A 13,462-nucleotide genomic window follows, 5' to 3' on the forward strand; every position below is an offset into this window, starting at 1 on the left:
TCAGAGAAATTGAAAAAAATTATTATATTGAGACTGTAAATTATTGAAAGATTAAGTATCTTCAGATTAATACAATCAAAGCGGGTTATGAATATTTACATAAAAGGTTACCCGTCTTTCTCTTGTTTGTTGTATACAAATATAGGCATGATGATGGAATCACATGCAAAAGTAAACTAGAAGTTTACTAGGATAAATATCAGTTGGCATAACCGGTTGACCATTTTGGATCAAATGTGATGCAAAAGAATTGAGAATTCACGTGGCTATATGTTGAAGAAATAAAAAATTCTTCAAGAATTCTCATGTGTTGCTTGTTGTCATGATAAAATGATCATTGTACCAGCTAAGATTGAGATTGTATCCCCTGAAATTATCTGGAACATATACAAAGGTGAATAAGGGCCCGTTCACATGCCATGTGGACCACTTACTATTATGATTTAATAGATGTATCTATGGTATGGTCACATGTGCATTTGTATCAACTTACAAATTGGTTTTTGGAAGGTTGTTTGCTCAAATTGTTAAATTAAGAGCACAGTTCCAAACTATAAAATTATGTTGATAATATTGGTTGGTTTAGCAGAAATTATTTGCCTCCAATTATAGCTAGCCCACTGATTATGAGAACAAATCTCTCAAATAAAATTTGGTATAAGATGAGTTTATTTAACATGTATGCATCAAGCCAACAAGGTTCTCCCATCACAATAGGTTCAGGGTCAGGAACCAAATAATTTCCATCTAAAAATTTGATGTGTGCACATATGATTTTATTGCTCCACCACGCACAAAGATGGATCCCCAAATGAGGTTGGGTGTAAATTTTAGATTTCCTAACATTAGGGGGAGATATGTTTAGCAACTGAAAATTATGTGTGGGAAGAATTATCTAGATCCTCGTTAAAAAAATGTGAACTTGAAGTTCATCAAGAGATAATTCATTTGCAAAATGTTGCAAATAATTTTTCAGATGTATTTGCTGACCCAATATTTTGATAAAGCTGCAAATGCTNAGGTTCAGGGTCAGGAACCAAATAATTTCCATCTAAAAATTTGATGTGTGCACATATGATTTTATTGCTCCACCACGCACAAAGATGGATCCCCAAATGAGGTTGGGTGTAAATTTTAGATTTCCTAACATTAGGGGGAGATATGTTTAGCAACTGAAAATTATGTGTGGGAAGAATTATCTAGATCCTCGTTAAAAAAATGTGAACTTGAAGTTCATCAAGAGATAATTCATTTGCAAAATGTTGCAAATAATTTTTCAGATGTATTTGCTGACCCAATATTTTGATAAAGCTGCAAATGCTCCAATAAATAATCTTTGTATGACAGAGTCTATGGTACGCCAGAAGCGTGATAGACCAATCAATTCCAAATATAAAAATTTCTTGAGGAAGGGGATGAGTAAATTATCAAAATGGTCATGATAATGAGGTAAGTGCTTTGAAAGAGCACTATGACATAACACTTTATGAAATCTTGGCAAAGGTTCAGGTACCTAAAAATGATGAAAAATGAAGAGATCTCCAAAAGTTATGTCGAATTGGAATCGAATCAAAATGACACTCGACGGTATCTTTGATATGAAGTAGCACTCAATGCTATAAATGGTTACGAGGATCTTAAATTCTAATATGTCATATAGTGTGGACAGATAAATGATTGGCACTATTCAAGTATATTTTGTTTCACTTAGAAAAGTGATGTTTTTGATCTTATAGTTCATGGATCAAAATATAGTGTCAGTGTGGTACAAATGAATTATTGTGCGAAAGTATAATTGTAAGATATAAAGTCCGGTTTGTGCCTCGGGGCATAAAGGATTTTCGCAATGACAATATTAAATGGAGATATATTCTCCAGTGGTGGATGCAATGAGACTTGTTTCGGTCCGGCAATAGATGAAATACTTGAATTGCATAATGAATGATTATTATGTCTAACTAGACGATGAAGGTTATATGAAAATCCTTGAAGGATTTAAAAGGTCTTAAAGCAATTCCATTGAGTACCCAATGGTTTTGAGACTGCTTAACATAGAGAAAGAATCTTTTTGATCGCATGAAAATGATTTAAAATGTCATGTATTAATGCAATTGGTGCACTTACAGATTGTTGGTTATGCAAATGCTAAAAGATTATTTGTTATACATAACGAAAGCTATGTGAAATGATTGTCATATTATCATTCAAGTTATGACAAGAAGCTAACAAAGCAAGTGACTCAACACATAGAAGATGTGTGATTTTCTTTCAGAAGAAAAGATAAGCTTCAATAAAATTGAAATGATCAATTCCCGAGTCAGAAATGATTTGATTATGTAGATGCAGAATATTTATTTGATCTGCATAAAGCTCGATCGCAAATGGACTATTATTTACATAGAGAGACACAACAATATCTTGAAAATTCAAAGAATCACACTAGTAACCACTTCTTCAAATCATGCAGAAATAATATTAATCTATGAATTAAGTCAGGAGTGTGTTTGGTTGGAATCATGATCTATCATATACAGAAGGCTTAAATCATACACGGCCCCTTAAAGTTGTCCGCATTTTTCATTTAGACACCTCAATTTAGCCTTATACCTATCAAACACTTAAATCTTAATAAATTTATACCTATTTGACACAAAATCACAATAAGTTGAAAAATAAATGTGTGTGTTTCAAACGCCTATAAATAACAAACATGCCAATAAAATGATGACACGTGGCATTGGATCCAACTTTTTAAAAAACTCTATTTTAATAATCCAAAATGAATATTAAGAAAATAAAGTTTTATTATTTTGAATTACTCTCCCCACCCGTCTTCTTCTTCAGAACCTATTTCCATGGCCCTTCCATTGACGCCGACGTCAGCACCGCCAGCCTAGAAAACCATCACCCNCCCCCCCCCTTGAATCAATCTATATCTTTCTTTCCTCCATTGAATCTTACTCCTTTCATTAGCGTCGGTAGTATATCATTGTTGTCCACCTAAGCTAAATACCCATTCTCTTTCATTTTAATAGCATCAAAACCTTCTATTCATTGTCTTTATATTTTTCCAATTAATAATCATTAATCACAATTACAACAGATAATAATAAACTTTTTCCCAAAAAAATCAATTCATATTTTTTCCATTGGAATGAATGGAGTTTCACTGAAATATTGAAGATGTAGATCTACATAGAAAAAAAAAGAAGAAGAATTGGAGAGGGATGAGAAAAAGAGAGAGGTGGAGGGGGTGGGGTGGGGTGGTGTGTGTTGTGTAAAATAAATTATGGATGAGAATGGCACAGGGAATTGGGCTGGGGAAGAAGACTACTTTTAAAAAAAAAAGTATTTCCCTTTCCGTTAATTTTGGTATATAAGTTACGAAAAATATATATATATATTAATTTCAATAGTTTTACGCGTCTAAAGAGAGTGTAGCACACATTTTTTGACATGTTAGCATTTTGTGTCTATTAGAAATTACTTTTGAACAAATAAAGTGTTCAATAGGCACAAAGATAGATTGAGGTATTCAAATGAAATATGCGGACAACTTTAAGGGGTTGCATATGACTTAAGCATATGTGATTTTCTTTTGAAAAGGATATTCCATCCACCATATACGAAAATAATATATAGCTCAATTGAAGGGAGGATACAATCAAAGGAGATCGAACAAAACATATTTCACCAAAAGTTTTTTTCACACATGATCTTCAGCAAAATGGTGAGATAGACGTTCAAAGACCCATTCAAGTGATAATCTTGTAAACTTATTCACTAAGGATTGCCAACATCAATATTTGAGAAGTTGTGATATAAGATTGGAATGCATCGTCTCCGAGATCTCAAGTAAAGTTTTTATCAGGGGGAGAAAAATACATGTTGTACTATTTTCCTTAACCATGGTTTTATCCCAATTGGGTTATCCTGGTAAGGTTTTTAACGAGGCAACATTCAAAGCGTATTAAAAGATATGTGTACTCTTTTTCCTTTATTAGGATTTTTTCCCACAGGGTTTTTTTCTAGTAAGGTTTTAATGAGACATATTATCTATGGACATCCAAGGGGAGTATTATAAATTATTATAGTGTGGATGTCCACTACACCAAGAAGTTACTCTCACCCATTATCTCCATTACTTTCCTCCATTATGAAGATAACCATAACCTCCAACTTTGTAACCATTATTCTTGTAACCTTTCACTTTCATAACTTCCTCCATTATTTTCATGTTAATGTCATGTTTATGACTAACCTTTTGTATGTCTCTATGTTACTCTATAAATAGAGGCATAAGGGTTCATATTGTAGACACTTGAAGACTTGAAATAATAAAAAAAGCTTTCATCTCTTGTCTCCCTATTTCTATTGCTTTCATCTTCTATATTTATTTTCTTATTTTGCTTTAGTTTTATAACAAAAACTACTTTATTAACGTATAAATATAAATATATGTCAAACTCAAGGTGTGTGTATATATGTATATTTATGCTATATATACATAATTTTTGGAAGTTAACGGGTGCATGCCCTTGACACGTGGGACCGCCTCTGCATATGGCAGAGAATAATTTATAAAAGACATATAATACAAGTTTTATTGATGGATAATATATTTATCACACACTTTAATACACTTATAAAACATTATGTCAATTTCTTACGAAACAAGCATAATGTATTTTAAAACACTTATAAATATATTTATATTAATGCTTACTTCACTTTTAATACAAGAGCAGATTTATCATAATATTGTTATGTATTACTCAAAATGATAATAAATAAAAAGTATCACTAAAATTAGTAATTATTTGTTAAATAGTACTCACTCAAATACTTTAGTAGATTTTACACAAATTTTATAGTGTTAAAAGTTAATTACATCATATCCCTACTCTTTTCCAAATTATAAAAATTCTTTAAATTTAGTGGAATCCGGATACACATCTCAAAACGTCCCGATACATCAAATTTTGATTTCTAGTACATCCTCAATGTCCTGATACATTGCTTCTCAATTTTGGATACATCACTCAACGTCCCGATACATAGCATAAAGTGATGTATCTGATTGATCGATACATCGCGTAAGTGATGTATTTTGATCATCGCGTAAAGTGATATATCCGACTAATAAATCACGTAAAGTAACGTCCTGATACATAGCGTAAAGTGATGTATCCGACAGATACATCATGTAATGTGATATATCCGACTGATACATCACGTTTAGAAATTTTGTAATTTTTTAAAGTATAACTTACGTAAATCCCATAGTGTAAAGAGAAAATTACATTTTATCCCTAATTTTTTTTCTAATTACAATAATCTCTTAATTTTTACACAATCCGAATACATAACTCACAATCTGGATACATTAATGTTGATACATTATGTAACAAGTTGTTACGCTGAAAAAGGGGGGAAAATCAGAAAATCTAATTAAAATCCCATAAATTACCTTACACGTTTCTTCTTATTGTCAATCAGTCATACACAAATCTTAAAAGAACCAACAATTAAATTAAAAAAAATTCTTCTCCATGTTCATCGAAGAACCATTCAAATTAGATTTAAATTTGCCGAAAATTTGATAAGATGCATAATGAATTGTTATTTGACAAACAATTTCTTTTTGAAAATTCGATATATAGTAGAAGAAAATCACGAGGAAGTGTTATTGACAATGGGATTCAATCCCTGGCAAATTGTAGTAGGATAGCACAATTCAAAATTCAAAATTCTTCTTCCCATTCTTCCAAAAACTCACTTTTTGAATCAAAATTGTCGATAAAATTTGAGATACATTACAAACTAATACACTTCTTCCTATTCTTCCAAAAAAAAAATACTCTCAATTTCAACAATATTCTTCTTCCCATTCTTCCAAAAAACTCTCAATTATTGAATCAAAATTGTTGACGGAATTTCGAGATACATTGGAGATTTAATACATCGTTGGGGTGAAGAAACAAGAGTCTGGATTTTCAATGTATCTACTATGTATTAATATAACAGACAAAAAGGTTGAAGAGATACATAGCTTCATCTATCCCTTTTTATAATGTTGTGTGATTGTTTATTGAATTGTGTTTTCGAGATGGATAGATTTATCAATATATTACTATTTATGTATTTTGTTTAAAGTGATAAGTGTTGTATTTCTACTAGATACATTAAATAAGTGATTATTGGCCATAACATGTTAGATTTGAGGTCGATGAATTATTGTTTGGTAATTGCTATGTATCATATACACTTAGTATAAATTCGAATTTACGTATCATACCTAAAAAATTAGTGCATGATACATTATCATCTATGTATCTTATTTTATTTGAGAAATACTATATTTTAAAATTTTTAAAAATACATTATACATGTAATTGTTCCAAAATAGCTTCTTTTTGTGTGTATGATACATAACACAAAGTTTATTTATCAAGCACATTTATATTGAACATGACAAATACTAATCGAAGATTCAACAACATTAGAGTTATGCATCAATACGTTAAATATGAACATGATACATTGCATAAAACAAAGGCTATTAATGTAGCAGTGATGTATCAGAACAATGAAAACACTAACAAAGACTAATTTAAGAATCAAAATAAACGAGATATTTGATAGTGATGACCGTGCAATGGCAGATCCAACTTTTTTCTTCGTTTTTTTGGACGTTTTTCAACAGTAGATACATTAAAAGAAAATAAATATTTTTAAGAAAAATTTTCAACGACGATATGATTAACTAAAATTGCAAAGATTCAATAAGATTTCAATGGGGGTAGGGGGCAGAAGATTTTTTTTTAAGATGAAAAAATTAAAAAATAATAATAAAAGAAATTGAAAATTGAAATGATGAAAAGAAATCTACCTCTTGAATAATTTGAAATTCAAAAATAGATTAATTAATGTAATTATGGAGAGATTTGTGGTGTGAAAAAAGGAAGGAAAATCATGGGTATGAGATTTCAAATTAATGTATCCGAAAAAGGAGATGATGGGAGGAAAAGAAGAGACTTTTGATATTTTTTGAAATGGTAGGGAAAATAAGAAAATATAATAATAAATGGTGTGTAGTTAAGTAATATTTCCTTTTTTTAAATGATAGAAAATTTTAGAAAATATAGTAAAATAATTATGTATTTAGTTAATTTTTCTAATAATGTATCCTAATTTTATGCAAGTGATATCAGTCCGTTGTCACAATTGACTTCTGAGTTATTTAATCTGGCCCAACATTAATTTTAAGTATTATTAACATGTAAAATGAAAATTTTGTTGTAAAACAGTGTCTGACAATACTAAAGATTGCTCCGAATTATTGAAGACAAATATCACTATCACTTTGGCATGGATGTTAGTGGGTTTTTTTTTATATATAGCAGAGACAAATTCTTAATTTTAAATTAATTAGCCTAAGAATTCTTTAGCATGAATTATTATTTAGTAATATAAGTATTAGTTATGCTGATATTATTTTCTTACTTATCATTTATTTTGTTTATATTAAAAATAACATGTAGTGTATAATATTTTTAAAAATATTAACTTATAAAATATCCTTCACATTATTTAAATTTGTATACTTAGATAATTGTGTCTTTAAGTGTTGATAAGAATATGCATTAATAACATAATATTGTTAATATCATGATTTACTATGTACTTATTAATTATACATAAAATAATATCAAAAATAAAATATATAACTAATATTTGTATTAATTATGCATACATTTTTAAAATGTGCCAAGTAAAAAATTAATGTATGTATCATTTTTTCTAATCAATCTTCTCGAGTCGGTGTAAATTTCAACTTATTTTTATAATTTTGCCGAAACCATAAACCTATCCACACAATTATTGCCAAGAAGACGAATTTCTCTTGGCCAAAAGAGCAGGTGGGATAAAACTAAGAGATTTATGTGTTTTGTAAGGTGGAAAATGCTTTTTCATGAATTTTTTTAAAAAGTGAGTGTATTTTTTATTTTATCTTTAATACTTGATAAAAAAAATATTATATTAGAAATATTTATATGTCATGATAGAAATATTTATATGTCGTGATGGAAAACACTATGAGGATGAGATGTCAGAATGCGGCGGTGGTACAAATTGGGATGATCAAGGGAGGGGTGGGGGTATTGGATAGGTGGGAAAAATGTTATTTTGGAGTTGATATGAAATTTTGATGATTTAACAAATTTTGGATTTTAACACGGGATCTAGTCGAGGAAAAATTATGTACACGAAAAAGACAAAAGATAGTTATCTAAAAGTTGTCAAATCTGATGTGGTTGGTACACGTCTTTTTAGAGCAGCAGGCTTCCAATCAATGGCGGTGCTCCAAGGGTTTGTGTCCATTTTATATTAGTCTCTTCTTCAAAGACACAACTCAAGTTTTGGCAAACGAAGTTTTGAATTCTGAAAATTCATTAGCTTATAAAGTAAAAGTCGTCTTCAAGGAAAAACATTCTCATACTCAACAAGGGACCTGATGGAGTGTTGAAGCGTTGTTGTTGTATTTTGAGCTTTGTGTCTAGTGTTCTTATATTGTAAACCTACTCCTAAGTTATAAAGGATAGTAGATTGGTTGCTTGTCTAAGTCTTTAGGTTGAGTCGGATTAACTAGAGTTAGTTAGTCAAATCATATATCTACGTTTTAGTCAAGTCACTTTACATCATTGTTTTGATGTTCTCTTGGGTAGAGTTACCTAGGAATATCAACTAGAGTTAGTTGATGTATGGGTGCAGCAGAGTTGCTGCTTGGTTCTTCTCTTATCTTTGAGATCTGTAATTGATGGCTAGAGTTGGTCTTGGGTTTTTGAAGTCTAGATCAACTAGAGTTAGTTGGTTTAGTCAACAATAGAGTTATTGCTTAGTTTCCTTTGTAGTAGAGTTGCTACAGTAAGTGGAAAGAGATTAAGAGTTTAATTCCTAGGTTACAAGAGTTTGTAATTTGAAGTTTTGCTCTGTTTTGAGTGAAATGGAGTTTGGGTTGAAATCCTATGAGTACATGTCGTGGTTTTCATCTCCCTTGAGCAATGAGATTTCCACATAAAATCCTTGTGCTTGATTTACTTTGAATTATTTATTTTCCACACTATTATTCTGTTGGGAGACCTGGTCCAGTGATCACTGGTGGACGCATACATTCTAACAAAAAAAGATAATAAACTTGCAATGTCATTTATATAACTTATTTTTCTACTTTGATTAAGGAAGTTATTTTCCTCATTTTTAAGGAACTTGTTTTCGTAAAGAAAATATTTTGACCAACCAAACATGAGAAAATTGAAAAATATTTTCCTTCATATCATACCCAATGCTAAGTGGTGTGCTTGGTACGATGGAAAATATTTTTTAATTTTTTTCATGTTTGGTCAAAGCGTTTAAAAAAATTATGAAAATAAATTCTTTAAAAATGAGAAACTGACTTATTTGATAAAAATTAGAAAAAAAAATAAATTTTATAAGTGACATTTCATATTAGTTTTCTCTCCGCACTCCACCCAGACCCACACTCTTATGGCCTCCATCCCCACACCCCTATCCCCTACCCACAATTCCCATATGCTTACCTAGATTAGATACAAATTCACTAACCCTATCGTCTGGTGTTTATTTAAATTAAATATAAATTATTTTGAGATAATATTTTTTATTTATATATTAAATTTTTTAAAAAAAATATTTTTTTAAAAAAGATATTTTTCAAGATTGGTGAAAAATATTTTCCTTTCCTTGAAATACACCTTAAAAAATTTAAATCAAGAGTAAAATCTAGTGTTAAGAGTTATAAAACTTTAAAAAAATATCCAACTTAATAATCAATGGAGGACATAATTGGATTTATCCTATGGAGAAGAATCTCCAACTACCCAAATAAATTAAAAATAAAAATCATACTTGCAAAATTGTATGGTTTCCAATTGAGAAAAACATGCAAGGAAAAGTCCGATTGAGTAGTTAGCTGTTTTTCCCCTGTTTCTTCAACCAAAACAAATGGAAAGGAACAAGTCATTGAAAAAAAAGTACTCAATCAAATTACAAAATAAATGATATGTTTTAAACATACTTTTTACTTAACTATAATTAACTAATATAATATACATTTTCAATCCCATTTTTATTACTTTATTGCTATAGTACTACGTGCATTAATATTAGGGGAAAATGTCTGAATTATATCTGAACTTTGACCAAAATTGTTGTAACAATACCGAACTTTGGAAATGACTTTTTACCCCCTGCACTATTTAATAGTGTATATTATAGGTATTTATGTACCCAAGTGGACATCATAAATATTGCATCATTATAAATAGTAATGTGTCCACGTGGGTACATATATACCTTTAAAATACACTATTAAATAGTGCATAGGGTAAAATGTCCTCCATAAACTTTGGTATCGTAACAACAATTTCGACCAAAGTTAAAGTATTTTCCAAACCATTTTCCCTTAATATTATATGCGATGAAAAATGGGCTTCATACATGGGTGAAATCAACAAATGACACATAACAAGAAGAATTGATCAGACATGATTCAGTAGAAATAGCACCGGAATTGTCTTCAAAATGTGATCGATAAGGATGGCCATGTTCTCAGAAGATTTAGAGCCCAGATTATTGGGTTATATCGATAAGGTCCTCTTAGCTCCGTAAATATGAAATAGAATACTGATTTGTGATTGGTCAAAAAAGATTTAAAAAATCAAACGCCATAAAAGGTCTATGATATCCTTCAATCGTTACATAACTAAAATAATGTATAATTAATGGATTTTGTGGATGAACTCAAATATGTGTTGTTTTCTTTGGGGAAATTGATTTTTGGGAAAAATGATAAGTGGCTTTTTCTTTGGTCACAATAATGCTTGAAAAGTGTGCCATAAAGATTAAAGGTTGGATTTCAAACCGTTGATACCGCATATTTTGAGAGCACACGGACAAAGACAAGACTTTAAGTCAAGTAAGCAAATAAAAAAAACTCATTTATATATAAAGCCTAGTCATAGGAAAGCTTTTATATGTATATAGTAGCATGTGTTTTTCATTTCATTAGACAAATGAATCAATACTATTTTATTACAATGGTACAATCGTTAGATACATATACATTTGTTAGAATTTTCTTTCTTTATTTGAAATTTATTTTTTTTCTTAAAGAAAAGTTAAAGTATTACCATAAATGTTTGAATTTTTTCCGAAAGAAAAATATAATTTTCTTTTATATTTGATTTATTCTTTTCTTAGAGAAAAAGTTTGGAGATCTATAAATAGAAGATTTCATTCTCATAGCATACAACAATAACATCCACAATGTAGACATCTAGAGAGTTTTGTTTATGGAAAAATTTATTCTCTCAACAATTTATAATAATTTTCTTTTATATTAGTTTTTCATATAATAATATTATATTTTTAGTATAAGTTTTTGTTATCTGATTTTTCATGTCTATGATTTGCAATTATAAATTTCTGCATGACGCCCTAATCATCTTTCATAACCCAACAACATTTGCACCAACAAACATAAATCTCATTAATCTAGGGACTAATTACTTAGATACAATCTAGTTTGTAATATTATCTATTTTACCAGATTGTTGGTGCGTCCAGATAAATGTATCTTGGGATACATGTGTCAAAAGTAAGTGTAATTTGTACTAGATACACTCTATCCAATAGATTTGCATGTATCTAGGATACATAACAAATCTCGCTCGCCTTCCTAACCTCTCTCCCATCTCGCTTGCTACTCTCCTATATATTTGATATTCTAGGTACACACGAATCACACCATATACATACAGATACATGTATCTAGTGTGATTTGCATGTATCTGATGTACCTAACCAATTTCGTCCGCTTCCCTCTCTATTTTAGTGTATTTTGTAGCGAAAATATATGTATCTAAGTGTATTTTTCTTAAGATGCGCAATATTTTAAAAGTATAATATAAATATATGATAGTGAAATATGTTTAGTTATGTAGTTTTTGTGATAATTTTTTACTTCATTTTGATGTTAGATAAATGTGACTTCCATGGAGATGTGCTGGCTTGCCTTCTTTTTGGTTAAGATAAGAATGAAAATTGAAAATGATGAGATAGATTATCCAACACAAGCTGGTAAGTGGAAACCATCATTATTTTACCAAAGGTAAATAAAATACTCTAAATCATTGAAAATTTTCAAATTCTGCTTTTTCAGAAGACCAGGAGTGTTTAACAACAGATGTTTTGACCAAAAATATGTTTTATTTTGAGGATTGAATTTCAAAATTATGTTTAATTATAAAATTTTAAATAAATATCAAAAAGATGTTTTTATTTTTTTCAGTCTAAAATACTTATAATGATTTAAAGATAAATCCATTTTATATTTATGATCAATAATTTCAATATTCAAATATTATTTTCACTTTGAAATGGAAACATGATCATGTATCCTCTCTCTTTCTATCATCGAACAATCAATCTCGCAACTAATTACTTTTTAAAAAGTTTCATAATTTTCATGGACAAAGGGGCCTAATAAAGTAGGTAAACTCACTAAGTAAACCTTTTTATTTGAAAAAAAAAGAAGATAATCAATTAGTACAAATTAAGTTTTGTGAAATTTCAATTCTTTTTTTAAAAATATCATTTCAAGTTACATACTTATTTCTAAGTTTATTCTCATTTCACTTTTTAAAAAAATAAAAATGACATAACATTTTTAAAATTAGAAGTGACAAAGTCAGTTCATTTCAATTCAATTTATTTCATTTCAAGTAATTTTTAAGCAGATTAATAATTAATTATTTATTAATTCAATTCATTTTGACTCATTTAAATTTAACCAATCCACCTATTTGATATCTTTATTTAAGATTAAAGAATTCAAACAATATTTTTTATATGTTATGTACTAATAATATACTTTTAATGGTATAATATTACTGACAGATATCATGTTATGACATTTTCACAGACATTTTTCTAGAAAAGTCAAGATATGATATGGATTTGGCAGGACTACTCTTAATTGTAGTAGTTGATGAGTTGATTAACGGTCATGCCCACAAAAAATAAATTAGAAAAAGATTCTAAATAGCAAATCTAAGGAAATTAGTTGAAAGTGTATTCAACTAGCATTTCACAAAATCATGAGATCATTAATTATGATTTCATTTATAAAATCATTTTAGAACATAAAATAACTCAAAAGACAAAAATCAATCAATGTTTAAATGTATTTGGAAGTCAATTCACTTTTTGTACAATCTCAAAACAAAATTGAACTTAATTCATGCACTGCTAAAGATAAATTGTGGAAGTCATTCCACAATTATGGATACACCTAACTTTATATTCAAGATGGTAAGGCATTAATCTGATTTTAATATTTTGGTCACAACATTAAATTCACATTACCCATTATAAAGGA

The sequence above is a fragment of the Solanum stenotomum genome, chromosome 7 (genome assembly GCF_019186545.1).
Source record: "Solanum stenotomum isolate F172 chromosome 7, ASM1918654v1, whole genome shotgun sequence".
Taxonomy (NCBI): domain Eukaryota; kingdom Viridiplantae; phylum Streptophyta; class Magnoliopsida; order Solanales; family Solanaceae; genus Solanum; species Solanum stenotomum.